Genomic DNA, 24,784 nt, shown 5'->3' on the forward strand with positions numbered 1-24,784 from the left:
CAAGAGAAGTCTATGAATATCAAATACCGGCCTTAATTTGAGGAAGAAATTTCTGAGGATGTACCATTCTATGGTAGTGAAACATGGACTGTGGGAAAACCGGAACAGAAGAGAATCGAAGCATTTGAGATGTGGTGCTATAGAAGAATGTTGAAAATTAGGTGGACTGATAAGGTAAGGAATGAGGAGGTTCTACGCAGAACCGGAGAGGAAAGGAATATGTGGAAAACACTGATAAGGAGAAGGGACAGGATGATAGGACATCTGCTAAGACATGAGGGAATGACTTCCCTGGTACTAGAGAGAGCTGTAGAGGGCAAAAACTGTAGAGGAAGACAGAGATTGGAATACCTCAAGCAAATAATTGAGGACGTAGGTTGCAGGTGCTACTCTGAGATGAAGAGGTTAGCACAGGAAAGGAATTCGTGGCGGGCCGCATCAAACCAGTCAGTAGACTGATGACAAAAAAAAAAAAAAAAGGGTTATGTATGCGTAAAATGCTATGAATATTCCAGAAAAATAAAATTGTTTTTTAAAATTCTGCCTTCCCTAAAACACTGCGTTTTTCCCCTTTTTACCTGAAATGACTCGACGTCAATGTGCCACCTCCACTGGATATCGGTTTTATTTCAGAAAACTGCACTGATTTTAAAGACAAAATTTATGGACTGGCCTGCTTTTATGTGTTTTATGACTTGACAGCATGACCTAGTTTCCTTCGTCTTGTACATCCTTGGTGTCTTTCTTTTAGGGCCGCAATTGAACACATCGTTTCTCACATTTTTTCACTTCCCTATCACCAGGCTCCGCAAGTTAGAACAGCAGCAGCAGTTCAAGCAAGAAGCACGTGTTATATTAGTAGGACTTTTAATAGGAGCGAACGATAAATAGAGACCCCTGTTTTTAGATGAAGTCACACTCTAGAATTTCCAAGTCATTATGACACACCAAAGGTTTATCCAGAAACTGATCAACATAATCGTTTCGGTTCTAATGTGCTTCTGTCTAGATCACACTGAGGTTGCAGGAACACTAGATTATTTGTTCGATGTTTTATGCATATAAGGACTCGGAAAGTTACTGACAGAATAAAAATAGCCTGTACTACAAGAAGAGCCACATATAAAAGTTAAGATGGCATTTAAGAATAAAAGCGTCTGATGCACACTGGGTACGATAGTTAATACTCTTCTCCATAGTCAGGGACAATGGTCATTTAATAAATTGCTCATTTCTACACATTCTGTGATCTGCACAGCATATGAATTCTTACTTCTCTTCGTGGTGCAAACACACTAACTCTGTGTGTTAATATAGACTACCCCAGCGTATTGCTGTTCACGAAAAGCTCTGAACGGAATATGGCGCTATCACCTGAGTTTGGTAATGAACCCCAAGTCAGAGCCACGTACGCCGAGCACACGCGGCAGTGGGTAGCATGTGAGTTTCTTCGCCAAGGTTCGAACACTGCCTCCAACACCAGCCCAGGGTCTCCTCTCCGCCCTGCCGCCTATCCATCATCGAAGGCCACTCACGACCGCAACACTTCCACCCAGGGATGCAGGGACTGCCACCCATACCTAGTTAATAAAATAGAGGACATGCGCAAAATCTCGACACGTCACCGGAACATGAAGAGCTTGCCAATCGTCAATACATCGGGTATTTCAGTACTTCCATCCGAATTGAATCTCGAAAACTTTTCATTTCTTTATCTATTTCATGAACAGTGAAACGGTGTACCAACAAATGTGGAAACTGTTGGCCTAGATATACACTAAAACCAAACTTCGCCCGAACTGGCCATGAAATCCCAACGGTAGCGACCGACCGCCGTGTCATCCTCAGCCCACAGGCATCACTGGGCGTGGATATGGAGTGGCAAGTGGTCAGCACACCGCTCTCCCGGCCATATGTCAGTTTACGAGATCGGAACCGCTACTTCTCAGTCAAGTAGTTCCTCAGTTTGCCTCACAAGGGTTGAGTGCACCTCGCTTGCCAACAGCCCTCGCCAGATTGGGTGGTCACCCATCCACTTGACAGCTCAGTCCAACAATGCTGAACTTCGGATATCAGACGGGAATCGGCTTTACCACTACGGCAAGGCCGTTGGCCTAGGTATTCTCTGCCTCACAAAAATTTAAAGCGCTCAGAAGATATGGTCGACTGTCCATGTAACTTCGTACACCTACACTCTGTTGGCGGGTATGTAAATAAAGTTAGAAGCATCTGTGACAGACAGAACGCCCACCAGAGTGGAGTGCATTATGTTCGTGTTGTTCGTATTTAGTATTGTTACCAGTCCTGGTAGGATATATAAGGGGCGTGAACAATGTCAGATGTCGTGTGATTACTGTGAAGGACACGCACATGCCCAATTTCAGTTGATAAAAGGCGATGGTAGCGTTCGAGTGTGGTGCAGACCATACGAAGCCATGCACTCGAGTTATCAACAAGGTACTATGCAAGCTGGCGGTGGGTCCATGGTACTCGCGTGAAACAGCACTTGAAAGAGAGCTCATTGTGGGTCTCCATTTATCCTGTTGGTCGAACAGTGCAATATTCAGATTTGTGGGGCATTGAGCTCTGACAGTGCCCGATGTTGGACTGCATGGAAACGTGAGGGTAGGAACACTCTTCAATATTCCAGATGACACGTTCAGCCATCACAAAGGAGTATGGCCGTACTGCGGTCAGGTGCATCGTAACCCCTTCCCGTCTGCGCCTGCCAATCGAGAACAAGTAATGGACTCCCTGGAACGTTTTGTTATACTCGCGCTATAGGTCGGAGACTAGCAGCAGTTGGACCAGAGAATTACCGTCCCATGCGTACGTTACCTGTAACACCACGACACAAACATCTATATCTGGGGCAGTGCCTTCGCCGGGAAGCATCGACTTCTGATGAATGGCCTCATATTGTCTGCAGCGATTCATCGGATGAGCATTGTCGGCGAGTTTGACGACGACCTCGGGAGAGGAGCTACTCTTCCATTATTTTGGATAGGCACAACTTCATGGCGTGAGAAGCCACTGGGTATGGCTGCAGGTCATGGCTGCTAGTGATTGAGGGAACTCTCATGGCACAACGGTACATCGCGAACATCTTGCATCGTCATGTGTTACCCATGCGACATTATCGTGGTGGGAGTTTTCCACAGGAGAATACTCTTCCACATATGGCACGTGTCTACGAACTGTCTGCGCCATGCTGATGAACATGTGTGTCCAGCAAGGTCCACAAGTCGGTCCCAGATTGAACATGCGTGGGACCACCTCGGAAGTCATTTTCGCCTCGGTGTTCGTATCAAGGATATCGAGGATCACTAACAATAGTTGCGAGTCAGCTTAACTCAAAAGAGGGTACAACGGCTTTATGACATCATTCACAACCGAATTAACGAGTGCATCCAGGACGTCATATTGATAAGTAGGCTCATACTGCCAAGTTCTTTGAACATTTGGTTCGACTTTGCAATCACTCGAATAACATCACATATCCTCTTAACCCGTGCAGTTTTATTTAGATTTCTGTTCCCCTTCGGGGTGCTTCACTTTTTTTTTTTTTTTCTTTTTTTTTTTTTTTTTTTTACTAGGCAAAGAGTTTATGGCGTGTTAACGTAAGGAACGAAGACGACGTTATGTCCGAGCCACTTATTGCTCGCCTAGGCAAGGTGTCATTCGGCGTCCGATGTTTTTACGTGTAACGGTTAATTGGCAACGATTTCCGATTTTCACTGGTCGGTTTATGAACTCTATCGCTCTGTTCCTCACAATACACGCAAAAATATTCTATGTCAATGACTGTAGATTTTCTCTGATATGACAAAACACATTCGTCGGCCAAGTATTGCCTTTCGAACCTGTGACGAAGCTTATGCAAGACTCGGCTTTATGACATCATTCACAACCGAATTAACGAGTGCATCCAGGACGTCATATTGATAAGTAGGCTCATACTGCCAAGTTCTTTGAACATTTGGTTCGACTTTGCAACATTCGAGATGATGGTATCCTCTGTACGACATACACCTTAGACTCTTAAAGGATCTCACATTTGATCTACACGTCATTCAACTTCCTCCACTTAGTAGGTCTCTGCGTTTCATCTCATTTTTCAGCATCTTCGTGAAATGTGCACTTCTGTCAGGCATCCTTTGCCTTCCATAAAATTGCCTTCAGAGTCCTCTCACCAAGAAGAAGTAAAAAATATCCTCTTACTTCTGAGTGCAAAATATTTTCCAGCAATCGATCCTGCAACGAAGATACTGAACTGGTGTTGTACGACCGGCGGTGGTACAAGTCGAAACCATGAGTAAGCGTCCACTGCAACTGACACTTCCCGATATATTTGGGCTCGATAATGTGCTAGTCGTTCTGCGCAGATGAGCTGGTGTGAATGATCACTCTATGCAATGAACCACAATTCATACGAGAACATAATGCCGGCCCACTGCCGCTGATCCTCATCACAATGTTCCATACACTACTGCAAAATGGCACGCCAGTGGCTGTGAGTCGTTGGATTTCACCACAAGGGCTTTAGAGTACAATTCAAGAAAGAGCCGTTGCGGTCATGATCAAAAGGTCTAGAATGAAACACGAATTTCTTAACTACTAACAAAATCGTAAACAATAGATACTTTGACAAAAAAAATCTGCTCGCACTAAGAAGAAACTATTTGTAATGGCATATTAGTGCACTATCGTTTTCCGACCTTCACTTTTCTCCTTAAGCTGTCGTCAAAATGCATCCGCTTATTGGCACCGGACGAGGAGCCTATTACATACGCGTCCTTGCACTCCGCAGGAAAGCAAATGCCATGCAGCCCTTGCTGAACTGGTCTGGTCAGTCAAGGAACGAATGCAGACGTGTGCGGAGTCAGTGAGTCCTAATGCGTATTTATTCCTTCTAAAGCTTGTCTTTCATGGGGTTTGGCATTTTATTACCATTTGAGTATATAATTAACATTTTTGAAACGTTTTGCTTTTAGTTGCAATTATTTTTCGTAATTCATTAAGTTGTGGCCTTGTTGGTTTACAGGATAGGACATTAGACCCTGACCCTGAAGGATCCGGGCCAGGGCGGGGACTTTTGAACGTTGCAGACCGTCCAGGACAACCCCAGCTCTACTCAGCGTGCTATTAAATGAGTATAGGGGATCTTCCCGTGGGTAAAAGGCGGCCGGGAGACGGACACTCACACTCCCTGCCTTAGTGCCGATGCGAAGAGAGGCTGTACTCTAGATTTTAGACTACTCTAGACTATAGCCCGTTCACGGGCTTGCGCCACAGAAAATATGTAAGTTAATAGGGCGGGATAATAATACGCAGGTGCTAAGTACTTCTTCGTTTACTGCTATTCAAAAGAATATTTTGCATGTATAACCTAACTTTTCGAATGTAGCAGACGTGTATATTTAACATAATACTGAAAAACCAATAAAATCATTTGTGCAGGTTTTATAGCGTTTTCAAAGCTTAAAATCAGTGCGTTAAACATAACCAGACTCAGAAACAGAAAACATATTTTTATGTAAAATTGAAACAAATGAGCCCTCGGTCACAATTTTTTAGTCTCATTAACCAGGATTCAACACTTCTAAGGGTGCCTCCATCAGGATTTAGACATTTAAAGTGGCCTGTAACGTAATTACAAATTTGTGAAAAGAAAAAAAAAATTGTATAAAAAAGTGTAAGTACTGACTAACAATACAAGACAGAGACATTACTTACATATCACGTATAAAATAAATAACAGGCCAGAAGGGCTTTAGTCACATAATATTTAAAAGGAATACTTTGTGACTAAAGCCCTTCTGCCTGTTATTTATTTTATACGTGACATGTAAAAATTGTCTCTGTCTTGTATTGTTAGTCAGTACTTAACACTTTTTTATATCTCTATTATACAAAGTGTCTAATAGTGTATTTTAATACGACAGTATGCCATCTTAGGCAATTTATAATACTTAAAACACTTGATAATGGCACTTTGAAGCCGAAACCATGACTGTGTAAGTGTAACTGTAACATCGTAAATAAATAACAGTCTAATGGCGGTACTGACTTTAAAGAAATATATTATGACAGTGGCCCCGCATTACGAAAAAATTATTAAACATTTTTATATAAAAAATTTTTCTCCCCATAAATTTGTAATTATGTTATACACCACTTTAAATGTCTCCACCCTGATGAAGGCACTCTTAGAACTGTTGAACCCTGATTAACAAGACTAAAAAATGGTGACCGAGGGCTCATTTGTTTCAATTTTAATTCATAAACGGTCAGTGAACCAAGCTGCCATGTTCAAAATTTTGCGATATTTTCATGTTACTATAGAAGAAACATTATAATAGATCACAATGTTATTAGTTTTTGGCCAGGATACTGAATAACTGATGTAGTGAGAACTGTTGTAAAATTGTCTCTGTATGATAAAGTTAACTGTAACTGAGTTTACAACAAAGAGTATAAATATAATGACTGTTGAAACCTATAAGTCCGCTTTGCCTCAATCTGTGTTTCCATCAAGTTCTATTTCAGAGCTATGATTGGCTGCATATGAACAAATAAGGTAAGTGTATTATCACACAGCTTTCTAATTTATAAAATAAACCTGTGGACCATCGATGTAATTTGTTAATGTTAAGTATCATGCAGTGTCCAGTCACAGCAATGCGCCCGCCTGTCATAAGCCTGAATAACCATCTCTGTCAACGAGGACCGATGCCAGACGTGCAGAAAGCCAGTCAATGAGGTTCGGCGGGGTACCGACAGGGGTGTAGTGTTCCATCTACATCTACATTTATACTCCACAAGCCACCAAACGGTGTGTCGCGGAGGGCACTTTACCAGCCACTGTCATTACCTCCCTTTCCTGTTCCAGTCGCGTATGGTTCGCGGGAAGAACAACTGCCGGAAAGCCTCCGTGCGAACTCGAATTTACATTCGTGATCTCCTCGGGAGGTATAAGTAGGGGGAAGCAATGTATTCGATACCTCATCCAGAAACGCACCCTCTCGAAACCTGGACAGCAAGCTACACCGCGATGCAGAGCGCCTCTCTTGAAGAGTCTGCCACTTGAGTTTGCTAAACATCTCCGTAACGCTATCACGCTTACCAAATAACCCTGTGACGAAACGCGCCGCTCTTCTTTGGATCTTCTCTATCTCCTCTGTCAACCCGACCAGGTACGGATCCCATACTAACAAGCAATACTCAAGTATAGGTCGAACGAGTGTTTTGTAAGCCACCTCCTTTGTTGACGGACTACATTTTCTAAGGACTGTCCCAATGAATGTCAACCTGGCAACCGCCTTACCAACAATTAATTTTATATGATCATTCCACTTCAAATCGTTCCGTAAGCATACTCCCAAATACTTTACCGAAGTAATTGCCACCAGTGTTTGTTCCGCTATCGTATAATCATACAGTAAAGGATCCTTCTTTCTGTGTATTCGCAATACCTTACATTTGTCTATGTTAAGGGTCAGTTGCCACTCCCTGCACCAAGTGCCTATCCGCTGCAGATCTTCGTGCATTTCGCTGCAATGTTCTATTGATGCAACTCTCTGTATACTACAGCATCATCCGCGAAAAGCCGCACGGAACTTCCGACACTATCGACTAGGTCATTTATATCCAGCGCCGTGACCGGCCGAGGGTACATTTCTCGGTAGAGGATCCATTACGCGAACAGCGCCATCGAGGTGGCTCTACAGATTCTCGACTGGATTTTAATCCGGGTTGTTTAGTGGCCAGGGGAGTAAGGTAAGCTCGTCCCGGGGGTTCTTCGAACCAAGCACGCACACTGCGTACCGTGTGGCACGTTGCATTGTCCGGCTGACAGGTGCCATCGTGCCGAGGGAAACCAAACTGAATGTAGCGGTGGACATGGTCCCTCAAGGATAGATGGATACTTGTATTGATCCAGTGTACCTTCCTGTGATGAAATCATCCAGGGAATGCCACGAAAATATCGCGCAGACGATAACGCTCCCTCCTCTGGCCCGGATCCGTAGACGATTGTTGCAGGGTGTTTGGCTTCAGACATTTCATGCTCCGATGTAGCATAAAACGTGATTCTCCTGGAAAGACCACCTGTCGCAACCCAATGAATGTCCAGTTGCACTACTGGTATGTTTAGACAGGTACGTGCCGAGTAAAACTGTGAGGGACGGGAAAAACCCTCCGTGGTTCAACAACAAAGTTAGGAAACTACTGCGAAAGCAAAGAGAGCTTCACTCCAAGTTTAAACGCAGCCAAAACCTCTCAGTCAAAGTTAGCGTAAGAAGGGCTAAGCGTCAAGCGTACAGTGAATTCGAAAGTAAAATTCTATGTACCGACTTGACGGAAAATCCTAGGAAGTTCTGGTCTTACGTTAAATCAGTAAGTGGATCGAAACAACATATCCAGACACTCTGTGATGATGATGGCATTGAACAGAGGATGACACGCCTAAAGCCGAAATACTAAACACCTTTTTCCAAAGCTGTTTCACAGAGGAAGAACACACTGCAGTTCCTTCTCTAAATCCTCTCACGAACGAAAAAATTACTGACATAAAAAAAATAGCTCTGAGCAATATGGGCCTCAACTGCTGAGGTCATCAGTCCCCTAGAACTTAGAACTACTTAAACTAACTAAGCTAAGAACATCACACACGTCCATGCCCGAGGCAGGATTCGAACCTGCGACCGTAGCGGTCTCGCGGTTCCAGACTGTAGCGCCTAGAAGCGCACGGCCACTCCGGCCGGCTAGCTGACATCGAAATAAGTGTCCAAGGAATAGAAAAGGAACTAAAATCACTCAACAGAGGAAAGTCCACTGGGCCTGACGGGATACCAATTCGATTCTACACAGAGTACGCGAAAGAACTTGCCCCCCTTCTAACAGAGGTGTACCGCAAGTCTCTAGAGGAACGGAAGCTTCCAAATGATTGGAAAAGTGCACAGGTAGCCCAGTCTTCAAGAAGGGTCGTCGAGCAGATGCGCAAAACTATAAACCTACATGTCTGACGTCGATCTGTTGTAGAATTTTAGAACACGTTTTTTGTTCGCGTATCATGTCGTTTCTGGAAACCCATAATCTACTCTGTAGGAATCAACATGGATTCCGGAAACAGCAATCTTGTGAGACCCAATTCGCTTTATTTATTCATGAGACCCAGAAAATATTAGATACAGGCTCCCAGGTGGACGCCATTTTCCTTGACTTCCGGAAGGCGTTCGATACAGTTGCGCACTGTCGCCTAATAAAAAAAGTAAGAGCCTACGGAATATCAGACCTGCTCTGTGGCTGGATTGAAGAGTTTTTAGAAAACAGAACACAGCATGTTGTTCTCAATGGAGAGACGTCTACAGACGTTAAAGTAACCTCTGGCGTTCCCCAGGGGAGTGTTATGGGACTATTTCTTTTCACAATATATATAAATGACCTAGTAGATAGTGTCGGAAGTTCCATGCGGCTTTTCGCGGATGATGCTGTAGTATAAAGAGAAGTTGCATCAATAGCAAATTGCAGCGAAATGCAGGAAGATCTGCAGCGGATAGACACTTGGTGCAGGGAGTGGCAACTGAACCTTAACATATACAAATGTAAGGTATTGCGAATACATAGAAAGAAGGATCCTTTATTGTATGATTATACGATAGCGGAACAAACACTGGAAGCAGTTACTTCTGTAAAATATCTGGGAGTATGCGTACGGAACGATTTGAAGTGGAATGATCATATAAAATTAATTGTTGGTAAGGCGGGTGCCAGGTTGACATTCATTGGGAGAGGCCTTAGAAAATGTAATCCATCAATAAGGGAGGTGGCTTACAAAACACTCGTTCGACCTATACTTGAGTATTGCTCATCAGTGTGGGATCTGTACCAGATCGGGTTGACGGAGGAGATAGAGAAGATCCAAAGAAGAGCGGCGCGTTTCGTCACAGGGTTATTGGGTAAGCGTGATAGCGTTACGGAGATGTTTAGCAAACTCAAGTGGCAGACTCTTCAAGAGAGGCGCTCTGCATCGCGGTGTAGCTTGCTGTCCAGGTTTCGAGAGGGTGCGTTTCTGGATGAGGTATCGAATATATTGCTTCCCCCTACTTTTACCTCCCGTGGAGATCAGGAATGTAAAATTAGAGAGATTCGAGTGCGCACGGAGGATTTCCAGCAGTCGTTCTTCCCGTGAACCATACGAGAGTTGAACAGAAAAGGGAGGTCATGACAGTGGCACGTAAAGTGCCCTCCGCCACACACCGTTGCGTTGCTTGCTGAGTATAAATGTAAATGTAGATATAGAAAATATTCCGCAGACGATAACGCTCCCTCCTCTGGCCGGAATCCTTCGACGATTGTTGCAGGGTTTTTGGCTTCAGACATTTCATGCTCCGATGGAGCATAAAATTTGATTCACCTGGAAAGACCACCTGTCGCCGCCTAGTGAACGTCCAGTTGCAGTACCGGCGTGTAAGTTGCAGTCTTCATCGGCACTGAACAGCAGTCAGCTTGGGTATACGAATCAGGCACCTGCTGCGGAGGCCGATACGCAGCAGCACTGGCTGAACAGTCATTGAGAACAGGGTGCTCGTAGTCCCTGGGTTCATCTGGGCGGGCAGTTGCCCAAACGCTGGGCGTCTATTCGCCCATACACGTCTCCGCAGCCGTCATCAGTTGCCCGTGGTGCACCGTAGTTGCTTTGCGCGCTGGCTTTGGATAGCCTATATTCCCATGCGCAGTATAATTTAAACACTGCGGCACGCCAACGGTTTACAAACTTAGCCGTTTCGGAAATGCCTACACCTTTGGCCCATAATCCAAAGATCATGCCGTTTTCGATGTCAGATAATTCAATCCGTTTCCGCATTACAGCAACGACCACACCGTCTTCCATGTCCCCCAACACACTTTAGAGATCCTCTACTGCTAGTGCATCTTACAACCCTACCACAACAAAGGTCAGAATTTAATAGCGACTGTGGTGTTGCTAAATACTGCATTTTCGGGCAACAACAGTCATATTATGTGGCAGGTGACATTAGAGAACAGTTAATAAAGTCATTTCATGTAATAATAAAAAAAACTACGCACTCATCTTTTTGTGTTTCCCAAGCTGGTCTCGTCGTAAAATCATGGCTGAGTCGTTGAAAATCTAGGTGGTTATGATTCCAAGCTCGGATGCAAAGAGGCCTAGGTTTTATCCTGCTATATTCAAAAGTTATGTAGATGCTCTTCACAAACCATTCTTGGAGATTAAACCTTTCAAAGTTAGCACAATAGTGACGTAAAAAACTCAGCACTCCGAATTTAATTTACACTTCCTTTTAACTGCTTTTATTGCAAATCACGTAACACACAAAACATCACTTCACAATACATAACATACTTGAAAACATCTTCCTCACATTTTATAAGCCAACTATAATATGCGTCTCTCCAACATGACGTCCAAGACTTGACCTTTTCAAGGTCCGACTCTCTAACAAGTTAACAACTAACTAACTAATAATCGCTTACGCACCCAAAAATCAGAGTTACAAGTACGTCAAAGATCATAGTGACAAAAGGAAGCTTACACATAAGAATAATATCATTGAAATATAAACATATCGATGTATCACAAATGAAATCAAATCTGAATGTTGTCTCAGAAATATGTCAACTACTTTACAGAAATACAGTAGAATATTGCTGGTATCGAGAGGTTCAGGTGAGGTGCCGCAATGGTTGCGTAATTCAAGTACCATTGCATGCTGCACCTGCTGTCTCGGTGGTTACTACACGTTATCGTCGAAATTAGGTGTTGGTCACATTAATGTGTCTGCATCCTGTAATTTTAAAATAATTTCTCGTATAATGAGAGACATTTCCATTTATGTATGTGGAGTAACTAACTTTTCGGAACTGCACCGAAATAAAAAGAAAAGCTAAATAATACTGAGTTTCACCAACATACTGTGTGATTAGTTTTTGGTTTGCAAATAGAGGTGGACTTTTCAACATGTTTGGAAAATATGGAACTTTGCCGTATCAGTCTATTGCCAGACTCTGCACACGTTATTTGCCGACGGAGTTATACAACATGTCAGTTTTGAACTACTCAATCATCTTTACTGACCTACCGACCTACAGGTCATTACCGATTTCGGCCTAACCTGCTGTATATACAACATTTGGCCAGAAATGAAAGTGACAGGGATGGGAGCATTAGATGGCGAAGCGTGTAATAAAAATAGCATTTTTCGTGTGGTCCGCGTAAGGCATAAGCCATTTACATTAGTGAAGTTTGCAGGCAGTCATTGGCTCAGCGAATGGAGTGCAGCACGGTTAACAGAGGGTCGTCGGCGTCGAGCTCCTAGACGGAAACTTCTTTAATTTGTAGTTTCTTACGTTACTTACATTGCAAATAAACCGAAATAATTATCAATATATTGTATTCATTAATATTTTCGTCAAATGCATGAAAAGAAAAGGCAAATGAAAGTTTCAGATTGCAAATAAATTTCCGGTAAAGAATAGTACTTACAATGTTCACGACGACTCTGCAGATAATTTTCTAAGAAGGGATTGTGATTAATACCTACAGTTAGTTTCATTTTCGAGCAGCTCTCGGCAGCTGCATGCCAGCAATAGATTCCCGGTTAGGTAAAATTGACCCATCGCACGTTGGGGAGAACGGTTATGGCTACGGACATCAATCGCTTGCTGTAAGAACACAGTGAGAATACCATTTTTATAGAAATTTAAAACAACCATGTAATTGTAAAAATGTGGCATTTATAATGTGGAAAAGATGGCGAAAAAATTATTATTTCTCGGAAAATTATGCACAAATATACCATTATAAGTAATTATTCAGTAACGTTTTCCTCTTTTTGTCTTTTCTCGTATACACAACGATGGTACATGGTCTTTTTCGGGTTTTCATATATATAACATTCCATCCGTCTGTTGTGTATTTATCTCTGACACCCACCCAGCCATCCAGCCACCCACCCACTCCCTCTCTCTCTCTCTCTCTCTCTCTCTCTCTCTCTCTCTCTCTCTCTCTCTCTCTCTCTCCCTCCCTCTCTCTCTCTCCCTCTCTCTCTCTCTCACACACACACACACACACACACACACACACACACACAGTTGTTCCTCGGGTATAGGCAGCTTTCGTTAAGCGTGACTCTTTTTGCCATTACTATTCCACCTGCACCTCGACGAGTCCTGGTTCAACCCAAGAGAACACGTTGCATCCACCCACCAACAGATATATTCACTGTACGCGGTAGTGCAATAATTAACTTGGTCGGTTTCGCCTTCCGTCTTCTGGGATCGCGACCTACAGAGGCTGCCTAAGAAAGAATTTCGCTGGTAGGACATCACTCAGACTGTTGCGTGTACCACTGCTGTCATCTAGAAACTTCGTGCTAATACACTCCTGGAAATTGAAATAAGAACACTGTGAATTCATTGTCCCAGGAAGGGGAAACTTTATTGACACATTCCTGGGGTCAGATACATCACATGATCACACTGACAGAACCACAGGCACATACACACAGGCAACAGAGCATGCACAATGTCGGCACTAGTACAGTGTATATCCACCTTTAGGAGCAATGCAGGTTGCTATTCTCCCATGGAGATGATCGTAGAGATGCTGGATGTAGTCCTGTGGAACGGCTTGCCATGCCATTTCCACCTGGCCCCTCAGTTGGACCAGCGTTCGTGCTGGACGTGCAGACCGCGTGAGACGACGCTTCATGCAGTCCCAAACATGCTCAATGGGGGACAGATCCGGAGATCTTGCTGGCCAGGGTAGTTGACTTACACCTTCTAGAGCACGTTGGGTGGCACGGGATACATGCGGACGTGCATTGTCCTGTTGGAACAGCAAGTTCCCTTGCCGGTCTAGGAATGGTAGAACGATGGGTTCGATGACGGTTTGGATGTACCGTGCACTATTCAGTGTCCCCTCGACGATCACCAGAGGTGTACGGCCAGTTTAGGAGATCGCTCCCCACACCATGATGCCGGGTGTTGGCCCTGTGTGCCTCAGTCGTATGCAGTCCTGATTGTGGCACTCACCTGCACGGCGCCAAACACGCATACGACCATCATTGGCACCAAGGGAGAAGCGACTCTCATCGCTGAAGACAACACGTCTCCATTCGACCCTCCATTCACGCCTGTCGCGACACCACTGGAGGCGGGCTGCACGATGTTGGGGCGTGAGCGGAAGACGGCCTAACGGTGTGCGGGACCGTAGCCCAGCTTCATGGAGACGGTTGCGAATGGTCCTCGCCGATACCCCAGGAGCAACAGTGTCCCTAATTTGCTGGGAAGTGGCGGTGCGGTCCCCTACGGCACTGCGTACGATCCTACGGTCTTGGCGTGCATCCGTGCGTCGCTGCGGTCCGGTCCCAGGTCGACGGGCACGTGCACCTTCCGCCGACCACTGGCGACAACATCGATGTACTGTGGAGAACTCACGCCCCACGTGCTGAGCAATTCGGCGGTACGTCCACCCGGCCTCCCGCATGCCCACTATACGCCCTCGCTCAAAGTCCGTCAACTGCACATACGGTTCACGTCCACGCTGTCGCGGCATGCTACCAGTGTTAAAGACTGCGATGGAGCTCCGTATGCCACGGCAAACTGGCTGACACTGACGGCGGCGGTGCACAAATGCTGCGCAGCTAGCGCCATTCGACGGCCAACACCGCGGTTCCTGGTGTGTCCGCTGTGCCGTGCGTGTGATCATTGCTTGTACAGCCCTCTCGCAGTGTCCGGAGCAAGTATGGTGGGTCTGACACACCGGTGTCAATGTGTTCTTTTTTCCATTTCCAGGAGTGTATTTTGGTGCAATGTATCAATGCCTATTGGAATCGTACTCTTTCGAACCATTTTCAAGCAGTCAGTGTATATTTCTTATGTAAATTGAAGGTGGAGGGTGAAAAAGGAAAAGAAAGGGAAGGAACTAATGGTATTTGATAAAGATCGGATTGTAGCCTATCGCGATTGCGGTTTACCGTATCACGACATTGCTGCTCGCGTTGGTCGAGATCCAATGACTGTTAGCAGAATATGCAATCGTAGGTTCAGGAGGGTAATACGGAACGCCGTGCTGGATCCCAACGGCCTTGTATCTCTAGCAGTCGAAATGACAGGCATCTTTCCAGCATGGCTGTAACGGATCGTGCAGCCACGTCTTGATTCCTGAGTCAACAGATGGAGACGTTTGCAAAACAACAACCATCTTCACGAACAGTCCGGCGACATTTGCAGCAGCATGGACTGTCAGTTCAGAGACCATGGCTGCGGTTACCCTTGACGCTGCATCACAGACAGGAACGCCTGCGATGGTATACTCAACGAGGAACCTGGATGCACGAATGGAAAACGTCATTTTTTCGGATGAATCCAGGTTCCGTTTACAGCATCATGATGGTCGCATCCGTGTTTGGCGACATCGCGGTGAACGCACATTGGAAGCGTGTATTCGTCATCGCCATACTGGCGTATCACCCGGCGTTTTGGTATGGAGTGCCATTGGTTACACGTCTCTGTCACCTCTTGTTCGCATTGACGGCACTTTGAACAGTGGACGTTACATTTCAGATGTGTTACGACCCGTGGCTCTACCCTTCATTCGATCCCTGCGAAACCCTACATTTCAGCAGGATAATGCACGACCTCATGTTGCAGGTCCTGTGCGGGCCTTTCTGGATACAGAAAATGTTCGACTGCTGCCCTGACCAGCACATTCTCCAGATCTCTCACCAATTGAAAACGTCTGTTCAATGGTGGCCGAGCAACGGGCTCGTCGCAATACGCCAGTCACTACTCTCGATGAACTGTGGTATCGTGTTGAAGCTGCATGGGCAGCTGTAGCTGTACACGCCATAGAAGCTCTGTTTGATTCAATGCCCAGGCGTATCAAGGCCGTTATTACGGCCAGAGGTGGTTGTTCTGGGTACTGATTTCTCAGGATCTATGCACCCAAATTTCGTGAAAATGTAATCCCATGTCAGTTCTAGTGTAATATATTTGTGCAATGAATAACCGTTAATCATCTGCATTTCTTCTTGGTGCAGCTATTTTAATGGCCAGTAGTGTATGATCAACAGTTATCTCTACGCCTGTACAATAATGGAATGGGCACGGCTTGAAGGGTCCTCCGGTTGGTCGCTGATGCTTTGAGATCGGAGCAGGCGCGGCCTTGGAGCAGCTGCCGGCCAGCTGAGACAGCAGCTGCAGCTGCAGCTAGCGGCTAGGCGCCCTCGCCTGCTCGGCCGGGCCCTCTGCTGCGCTGTGGTGTGGTGTGCCTTGCCGGGCCCCGCTGTGCGCGCACAACGTTGCCGCCTGTTGCGCCCACCTGACTTTGACAAGGCGGAGCCGACACCGGCAAGCCATACGAGCTGCGTGCCGCTGGCGCTCTGCGCTTCGTACGCGCAGGCAGCCTTGCCGCCACTGCAACGCTTCACCGAGGCAATCAGCATCGATCGACCATATCGACAACCGAAGCTGACAGCGCTATGAACTGCTAAGTATATTTCTGCTAGTCAGTACGAACGGGCACCGGCTACCTGGGTAGACATAAAGGTTTCTATCGTCAATGTTTTGGACAGATGCTACTAGGCTACGCGTTACGTATCGCTGCTGTAATTATTATATCGGGCGATGGCTGCAAAGCCGAATCTGGTAATCAGGTTTAATAAAGCGGCATGTAACCAAGACATTGACAGTAAAACAACTGAACCTACGAGAAGGTCACAGGCGGCATTCTCAGGTCCAAAAGGATTTTTTAATGTATCTATGTTACTGGTGGTTGAGCTCCATGGCTTTGGATTAATTTACTTGAAGAGATCCAGCAGCCAGGGACTTCTTATACAGGGTGTCCCAGGAGAATTGTCAATATTGAGCGGTATGGCAGGAATGATCATTTGAAACAAAAATGTCCAGTAAACATGGTCTCTGAAATCCAGACCTTAAGACTTATGGGCAGTTGTTCACAGAGGCGAAGCTGAACATGTGCTTATAGCTCTTAATGTGTGCATTAAGGAGCCAATGTTTATTACATTTTTTTTCTTTTGTTTTGTTTTGGCCCATAGTATCTCCTCCCAGAATATGCCAAGCAAAGATCTTGCAGCGGAAGATATGTGTTTCACAGTGTCGAAGGTGAACAAGCTCTCATAGGTCTGAAAGTGTGCGTATTAGAGACCATGTTTACTGGACATTTTTGTTACCAGAACGAATGATTCCTCCTGTCATATCGCTGAATGTTGGCCATTCTTCCTGGGACAACCTGTAATCCTCTATTTATGCCACGAAGCGTTTCGGGCTTTCACCCAGTTTAGTTGGCATCATATGTTTATACATTCGTCAAAATACCGAAGATATAAATACATTGCGTTAACTGAAGATGAATGAAAGCCCGAAACGCATTGTGGCATGAATAAAGCCTTACTAAAAGTGGCTAGTTGTATTTTTTTAAGATTAAAAATATTTTCATTCCTACTTTTCAGAATAAGAAAGTTTGTGGAGAAGAAACAATTGCTGACGACACTGTAATTCTGTCGCAGACAGCAAAGTATTTGCAAGATCAGTTGATTTGAATGGACAGTGACTTGAAACGGGGTTATAAGATGGATATCAGCAAAAGTCGAACAAGGGTAACGGAACATAGTCTAATTAAATGACACTATGCTGAGGGAGTTAGATAGCAACAGAAGCACGGAAGGTAGTAGACGAGTTCTGTTTAGTAGGCAGCAATATAGCTGGCGATATCCTAAGTGGGGAGAAATAAAATACAGACTGACAACAGCAACAAAAACGTTTCTGAAAAAGATAAATTAGGTGACATTGTTTATAAATTTAAATGTAAGGAAGACTTTTCTGAAGGCATTTTCCTCGAGTGCAGTCTTGTATGGTTGGTTGGTTGGTTAATTGGGGGAAGCGGACCAAACAGTGAGGGCATCGGTCCCAACAGATGAGGGAAAGGAATCGGCTGTGCCCTTTCGAAGGAACCATCCCGGCAATTGCCTGAAGCGATTTAAGGAAATCAAGAGAAACCTAAATCAGGGCGACCGGACGCGGGTTTGATCCTTCGTTCTCCCGAAGGTAAGTGCAGTGTGCCAATCACTGCGCCACCTCGTTCTTGAAGGCTTCTTTTGGTGCTCAAACGGCAGTCTATTGCAAGTTCATCTACAGCATTCTTGTAGTCCTCACCATGCCGTAATACTAACATCGAGAGTTTTGGAACTCCTGACGGCGACTCGTATGCTTGTAATGCTCTCTCTACAGACAACATCTTGAGTGAGAAATAGTTGCTGGAGAGTACTCACTCTTTGCTGTATGTAAAATAAAATTATATCAGATATTTGTCATCCACTTCTGCTGAGCTAACCCACACGCGGTGCGTTCTCAGGAAGCAAAGACCTCTCTGCCTAATAGCAAATAAGGTACTTCAGGTGACCACCCAAGAAAAATAGAGTCGACGTAAATCCAGCTTTCGGACTAAAGAATCAGTTCGATCACCTCAGCCGAATGTTTGCCCCAGGTTTGACCACAACGAGGTGAAACCTTTATACATCGACTATGACGGCTTTGCTCAAAGGGTGGGCACGGAAGAACTATGAAAATGTGTTCTTATCTACTGCCTATCAAGTCAGTGCGCACCGTCGAGTGAGTTGGCACAGCGACTAATGAACTTATACTGAACTTCGAAAATCCGTCCGCCCATCCAGTTTGACGTATTCCATGGTTTTGCCTAAATCACTGAGACGAATGCTTGGATGATCCCTTCATTCCTTCCTCCTTTTTCAATCAGAACAGGGGCTCTAATGACGTCGGCATTTGAAAAAGAGGCATCCAATTCCCTTCTTGATCCTTCCTCGACCCGGGCAAGTGCTCTGTCAATTTCATCGTTAACGGGACGTTAAACTATCTTTACCAGTCATTTTTTTCGTTTATTCAGTGTGAGCTACAAATCCTATAATTCATTGGGCGGTGCTCTGATGAACCTTTGGGTTAGTAACTGCCAACACCAAAACTGAGCAATCGTTACACCTTTAACGCGCATACCATTACCTGTATCCACGTAAGAAGAGTAATATTGACAGTGCAGAACTGAGCTTAACAGTTGGTTGCAGAAAAGGTACACCAACCAATTTACTGTTCTGTGGCTTTGATGTGTTTTAAACGCATATCTCCAAGTACCTATCTAACTTCAACATATTGTGAAAATTCTGAATTTACAACAATTTTTATATTCTACGTAATACAACAACAAATTTTTCATAAATCTACAGACATTTTTTATCTTGTAACGACCTGATTGACATACAAAGGACGTTATTAATCTGATGGACTTCTATTTTAGTTCCATATTTCTATGGAACATGCAACGATCTTTGTGTACATGCGCTACCACGTCTATTAATTTCTGTAAGATAGTCTTTGACAAAGCACATTAATGGCGGTGATTTCATAATAGTCTCTTAATCTCGCGATACCAAGAGGACCGGTTCGAATGTATGCTATAATTTGTAATGATTTCATTCAGGGTTAATTTAATATTGAATAGTGAAATTTTATATTATTTGAGATAAATAAACTACCTGTAAAGACAAACAAGGAAACTTGTACTTCTCTTGCTGCGTGCCTGTTTCACCAGTACCTTCAAACATAGCGCCCCTGACCCGGGAAATCTATGCCATTGGTTACATCTGTTATTAATAACCTACGTAGGCGAATATGTTAACAGCAGGACCAGTGAAATACCCCGAAAATATCGAACGCTGCCTGCATGTATATATGGCAAGAATAAACTGAAAGCAGTCCAACCTTCCACACGCGTTCCAAGCGCGTAAACGATCCTCGTGAAGAAGCTGACTCTGTGTAGTCTGTTATTTTGTCTCTTTCACTTCATGAAAGGTCTTTTGATTTGCAGCGGATCATTTTTCTCCGTGATAAATAGTTTGGAATTTTCGGGCTTATTGCAGACATTTACTTTATGCAACCCCGGCCGGACCGCTCTACTGGAAACAGGTTAGACGAGACACATTAGCGCCGCTGTCACTTGCTGTGCGGTAGCTGGGTCGCCTCTTGCAACACCCCTTTGCAACATTTGCCGACTGCTCGCAGTCAGAAATGACTTCCAATCAGTTTCTCTGTCAGCTGTAGCCGTATTCCTCTGACACACTGACCGAACGGTCGACGAGCGTGAACGCCACACCGTGGGCGTTTAATCGATCGGCGGTATTGCCACCCAATTTTGATTGGTTCGAAGACTGGAAGGGGGGGACAATCAGCTTCTTGAATGCAAATAAATAGCTCCTTGGAGGAAAAACAATAACTCTCATTTTGAAAGGGCCATTAATAGACATCGGCTGGAGTGGCCGAGCGGTTCAAGGCGCTACAGTCTGGAACCACACGACCGCTACGGCCGCAGTTCGAATCTTGCCTCGGGCATGGATGTGTGTGATGTCCTTAGGTTAGTTAGGTGTAAGTATTTCTAAGTACTAGAGGACTGATGACCTCAGATGTTAAGTCCCATAGTGCTCAGAGCCATTTGATCCATTAATAGACAGGGAACGTCCGGCACAGACATACAATGACATATTCACAGTAAGAGCAATCGGCAAGCTGGTATCGTTTAGAACGACAGTACTACACGGAGATCATATTTCTCTTCTTGTGCTATCTTCCCACTCTTTGAGCAAACAACCTGTACCCTTATACGTTTTGTCTCTTGTTCCAAATAATAATTTGCGCATTTCAAGTAGTAATTTAGAAAGGGTGGGTGAAATAGCACCAACTCGGTGAAGTTTTAAAACAAACATTTTCCCCTTTTGTGCTGTAGTCCTTTCTGAATGCTGCGAACACTGATGCCACTTTTACATACATGTAGTTTTCTTTGACTGGAGGAAAATTCTCTAAAGCGTTCTCAGTTCCACGCGTCCAGATTTAGAAGAGGGTGGCTGACTGAAGGGAGTACGTTGTCCACTTTTTTCCGTTGCGAAACGTTGTTGCTTGGCAGTGCTTCGTATGTTTAAATCCTTGTAGACTTTTCTTATATTACGCAGCGTATCAGCCGCAAGGATTCATTGTTCGACAAGTCTATGTAAGCGAAAACCAGTAGCAATTCGCCAAAGGCGCCATTACCTTCAATGGGTGAAATGTTAGTTCGGTCCCATGTCAATCAGCGGAAAGGCGACTATTGTACGACTTCTGTAACCCGCTACACGTTTCTACTCAACCAAATACGAAATTTCTGTGCTGCCTGCGAGCGGAGAAAGTCACACTTCCAGGCGGGATGCCGCGAATCGTCCGCCGGATTACGCTGCTCCTCCTCCTTGACGTTTCCAAGTTCTTGAACGCGCTTCGAAGTTTTGGATTCGCTGCGCAAAGTAGAAGTATGCTGAAGTTGTGGAAATAGTCCACGAGTGCACTATTTCGACATGAAGTACGCCGGGAGAAGCTGGAGAATCATATGCCGAAGTTACTGATTCGAGTCCGGTCTCAAGCGGGGGTCTTGAATAACTTTGTGTTCTGTGTAATAAGTAAATCTGAATTTATAATATAGAAACCACCCATAATAAGCTTGGTATTTGTACATACAATTTGTGATTAAGAGTGCTACAAACAAGTACAACAAATGATACTAATGATGTTTGAGGAGTCCTGTACTTGTTGTTCGTATTTGTGCGATCGCCATATGAGATATTTCGGAGAAATTCAGGTACGATACTTTTGTGTCTGCTCTGTTGACATATCTTCTTGCTTCTAGTGCTCTTTGTCCCCGCTCTAACTCTCAAAAATAATTTGTTCATTCTCTTTGCGTATTGTATACGTCATGTCTACAAGAATAAACAGTAGCTTCGGATTCATTTCATTCGTTGCTCACCAGCCACAATAAGGACTGGCCCGAAATGACAGCGTTTCAAACACCAATTCCGAAAGCGGACACCACATATGGAACACGTGTAACTAACGCGCCACTGAAGAGCTCAGTAGGTCCTGTTTTCAATTTGATTGGGTTTTTAACAGGCACGAATTCTTTCACACAACCCTTTGGTACACAAAATGGTATTACGAAAATGTGATTACGGAAGTTATAATAAATATTTAATCACTTTAAAAAAATTATGATAAGAAGTCCATTAGTCTTAATAGATATTTTTCCAATATACGAGTGTCTAATCAGTAACACCTACCAGAAAAATGTCTTGGAAGGAGCTTGGTGTTTCCACTTTGTCTAGCCTCTATAAATATGAAAGGCATTATTCACTAAGACATATGGTGTCAATTACAGTAAAGAGTGCGACAGAAGGTACTTTTTCTTGTCCACATGTTCGCGTGTAAGTCGTGGAAAGAATGATGCCTTAGCTGCCTCCTCAAAAATGCCTGCTAATGTAATTTTAATTTCGTAGTTTCTACCTAAATTATACGTTGGAGGATGAGAAATTCTCGTAGACTGGGGCTTGTAGAGCAGTTCTTAAGATCTGCTGTGTCAGTTGTCGCGAGATGCATGCAAAAGTGTTTGTCGAGATGTTTTAGTGTTACCCCTATACTCCGTCGGCAATTAAGCAAGTTTCGTCGGAGAAGGTCTGTGTCTCATCTTGACTTAATCTGACGGAGATTCGAAATATTTGACCGGTAGTACGAAACAGGCTGCGAAGGTGCTTCGTAATGAAACAACAAGTTGCCATTCTCCGCACGATGCTGCGGATCCGATGGGATATTATTACACTTCATACTGTATCTGCATCCACGTGATTACTTTGCAGTTCACAATTAAGTACCCAGCAGAGGGTTCATCGGATCACCTTCAAGCTACTCCCCTACCGTTCCACTCTCGAACAGAGCGCGGAAAGAACGAACATTTAAATCTTTCCGTGCGAGCTCTGATTTCGCTTATTTTATTATGATGATCATTTTTCCCTATGTAAATGGGCGCCAACAAAATATTTTCAAGCTCTTAGGAGAAAGCTCGTTATTGGAATTTCACGAGGTCATGCCGCAGCGAAAAGCGCCTTTATTTTAATGACTGGCAACCCAATTCACGTCATATCCGTCGTGCTCTCTCCCTCATTTCACAAAATGCAAAATGAGCTGCCCTTATTCGACCTTTTTCGATGTCCTCCGACGATACCACACTGCACAGCAATACTCGAGAAGAGGGTGGACAAATTTACTGTTAGCAGTCTCTTTAGTAAACCTGTTACATTTTCTAAGTGTTCTGCCAATAAATCGCAGTCTTTGGTTTCCTTTCCCCACAACATTATCTATGTGGTCGTTGCAATTTAAGTTATTAGTAATTGTAATCTCTAAGTATATAATTGAATTTACAGGCTTTAAATTGGTATAATTTATCATGTGACTGAAATTTTACGGATTTTTTTAGTGCTCACGTGAATGACTTAACAGTTTTCATGATATAGAGACAATTGGCACTTTTTGCACCATACAAATATCTTGTCTAAATCATTTTGTAACACGTTTTGATCATGTGGTGACTTTACAAGACGGTAAATGACAGCATCGTCTGCAGACACTCTAAGATGGTTGCTCAGACTGTCTCGTATGTCGTTTATGTATATCAGGAACAGCAGAGGGCCTGTAACACTTCCTTTCTGACAAGAAATCATGAATCCAATCACACAACCGAGATAATAATCCATAGACACGCGATATGATTAGAAGTCGCTTGTGAGGAACAGTATCAAAAGCCTTCTGGAAATCCAAAAACGTGGAATCAATTTGACGTCCCCTGTAGATAGCACTCATTACTTCGTGAAAATAATGAGCTCGTTGTGTTTCACAAGAACGATATGTTCTGAATCCGTGTCGGCCATTTGTCAACAAATCATTTTCTTCGAGGTGGTTCGTAATGCTTGAGCACACATTATATGTTCCAAAATCCTGCTGCGAATCGTCGTTAGTGATTTGGGTCTGTAATTCAGCGGATTAATCCTATTTCCTTTCGGTGTTGGTGTGACGTGTTTCCTCGTAGACAGACGACCTGAGTGTGTAGTAACACGGTTCGCTGAGTCATTAATTCGTAACAACAGCGGCTGCGTCACTCTAGGTTGGCGCAAAGCGGAGATGTTGCGAATGACACGACGATTCCTTTAGCGCGTTAGTCCTGTGCGCGCAGCCCGCGCCGGTCCACCTGTGGTGCGGCGTCCGTGAGAAGCGGCACGTGGGTGACTCACCTGTAGCGGGGGCGAGCGGGCATGCCGTGGGCCGAGAGCGTCGCGTCTCGCTGGCAGGCGGCCGCGGCGGCAACTGGCGCGGCCGGCGCGGCGGGCCGCCTTCCCTCCGCCCTCCGCCTGTTCCCTCGCCACGCTGCTAGCCTGCTACAAGCCACGCCACGCGGCCAGCCGGCCGGCCCCCCTCCGCGCCTCCAGCCGCGCCGAGCAGCACCATTGTCTGCGAGGCGAGGCGCGGCGCGGTGCACATGTATAATGGATCAGCTCCTCCCGGCTACAGGCGACTGTAGGCCGCTGCCTGCTGCCGCTCCGCTTCCGGCCGCGGAGACCGCCTGATAAGACCGCCGCTGCTCTTCCGCAGTCGGCACCCGCCGCTCATTGCTCTCCGGGCACGTAGTGGTCGCCTCGAGGCGGCTGTGCACAAAACTGCATGCTTGGCAAGCACGCGCAAATATCTTGGGCCTCCACAGAGTTCAAGCATGCTCGTACGAGCATTAGTTTGTTTACAAAAAAAAAAAAAAAAAAAAAGGTTCAAATGGCTCAAAGCACTATGGGACTTAACATCTGTGGTCATCAGT

At 44.8% G+C, this 24,784-nt stretch overlaps 1 protein-coding gene across 6 annotated transcripts in view; it reads right to left on the reverse strand.

Moving 5' to 3' along the window:
• The window catches only part of LOC126268165 (band 3 anion transport protein), an 811,429-nt gene extending 786,935 nt beyond the window's left edge, over nucleotides 1-24,494 (reverse strand). For 2 of the 6 annotated variants that reach the window (XM_049973747.1, XM_049973746.1), the window contains exon 1: nucleotides 24,210-24,357. The gene's annotated coding sequence lies outside the window, so the exon portion shown is untranslated. Of the gene's footprint in view, nucleotides 1-24,196 lie in introns of all 6 variants that reach the window. The other 4 variants (XM_049973749.1, XM_049973744.1, XM_049973751.1 and 1 more) reach the window with 4 other exon arrangements.
• Between the last annotated feature and the right edge of the window lie 290 nt (nucleotides 24,495-24,784).

Source organism: Schistocerca gregaria, chromosome 4 (assembly GCF_023897955.1).
Source record: "Schistocerca gregaria isolate iqSchGreg1 chromosome 4, iqSchGreg1.2, whole genome shotgun sequence".
NCBI lineage: Eukaryota > Metazoa > Arthropoda > Insecta > Orthoptera > Acrididae > Schistocerca > Schistocerca gregaria.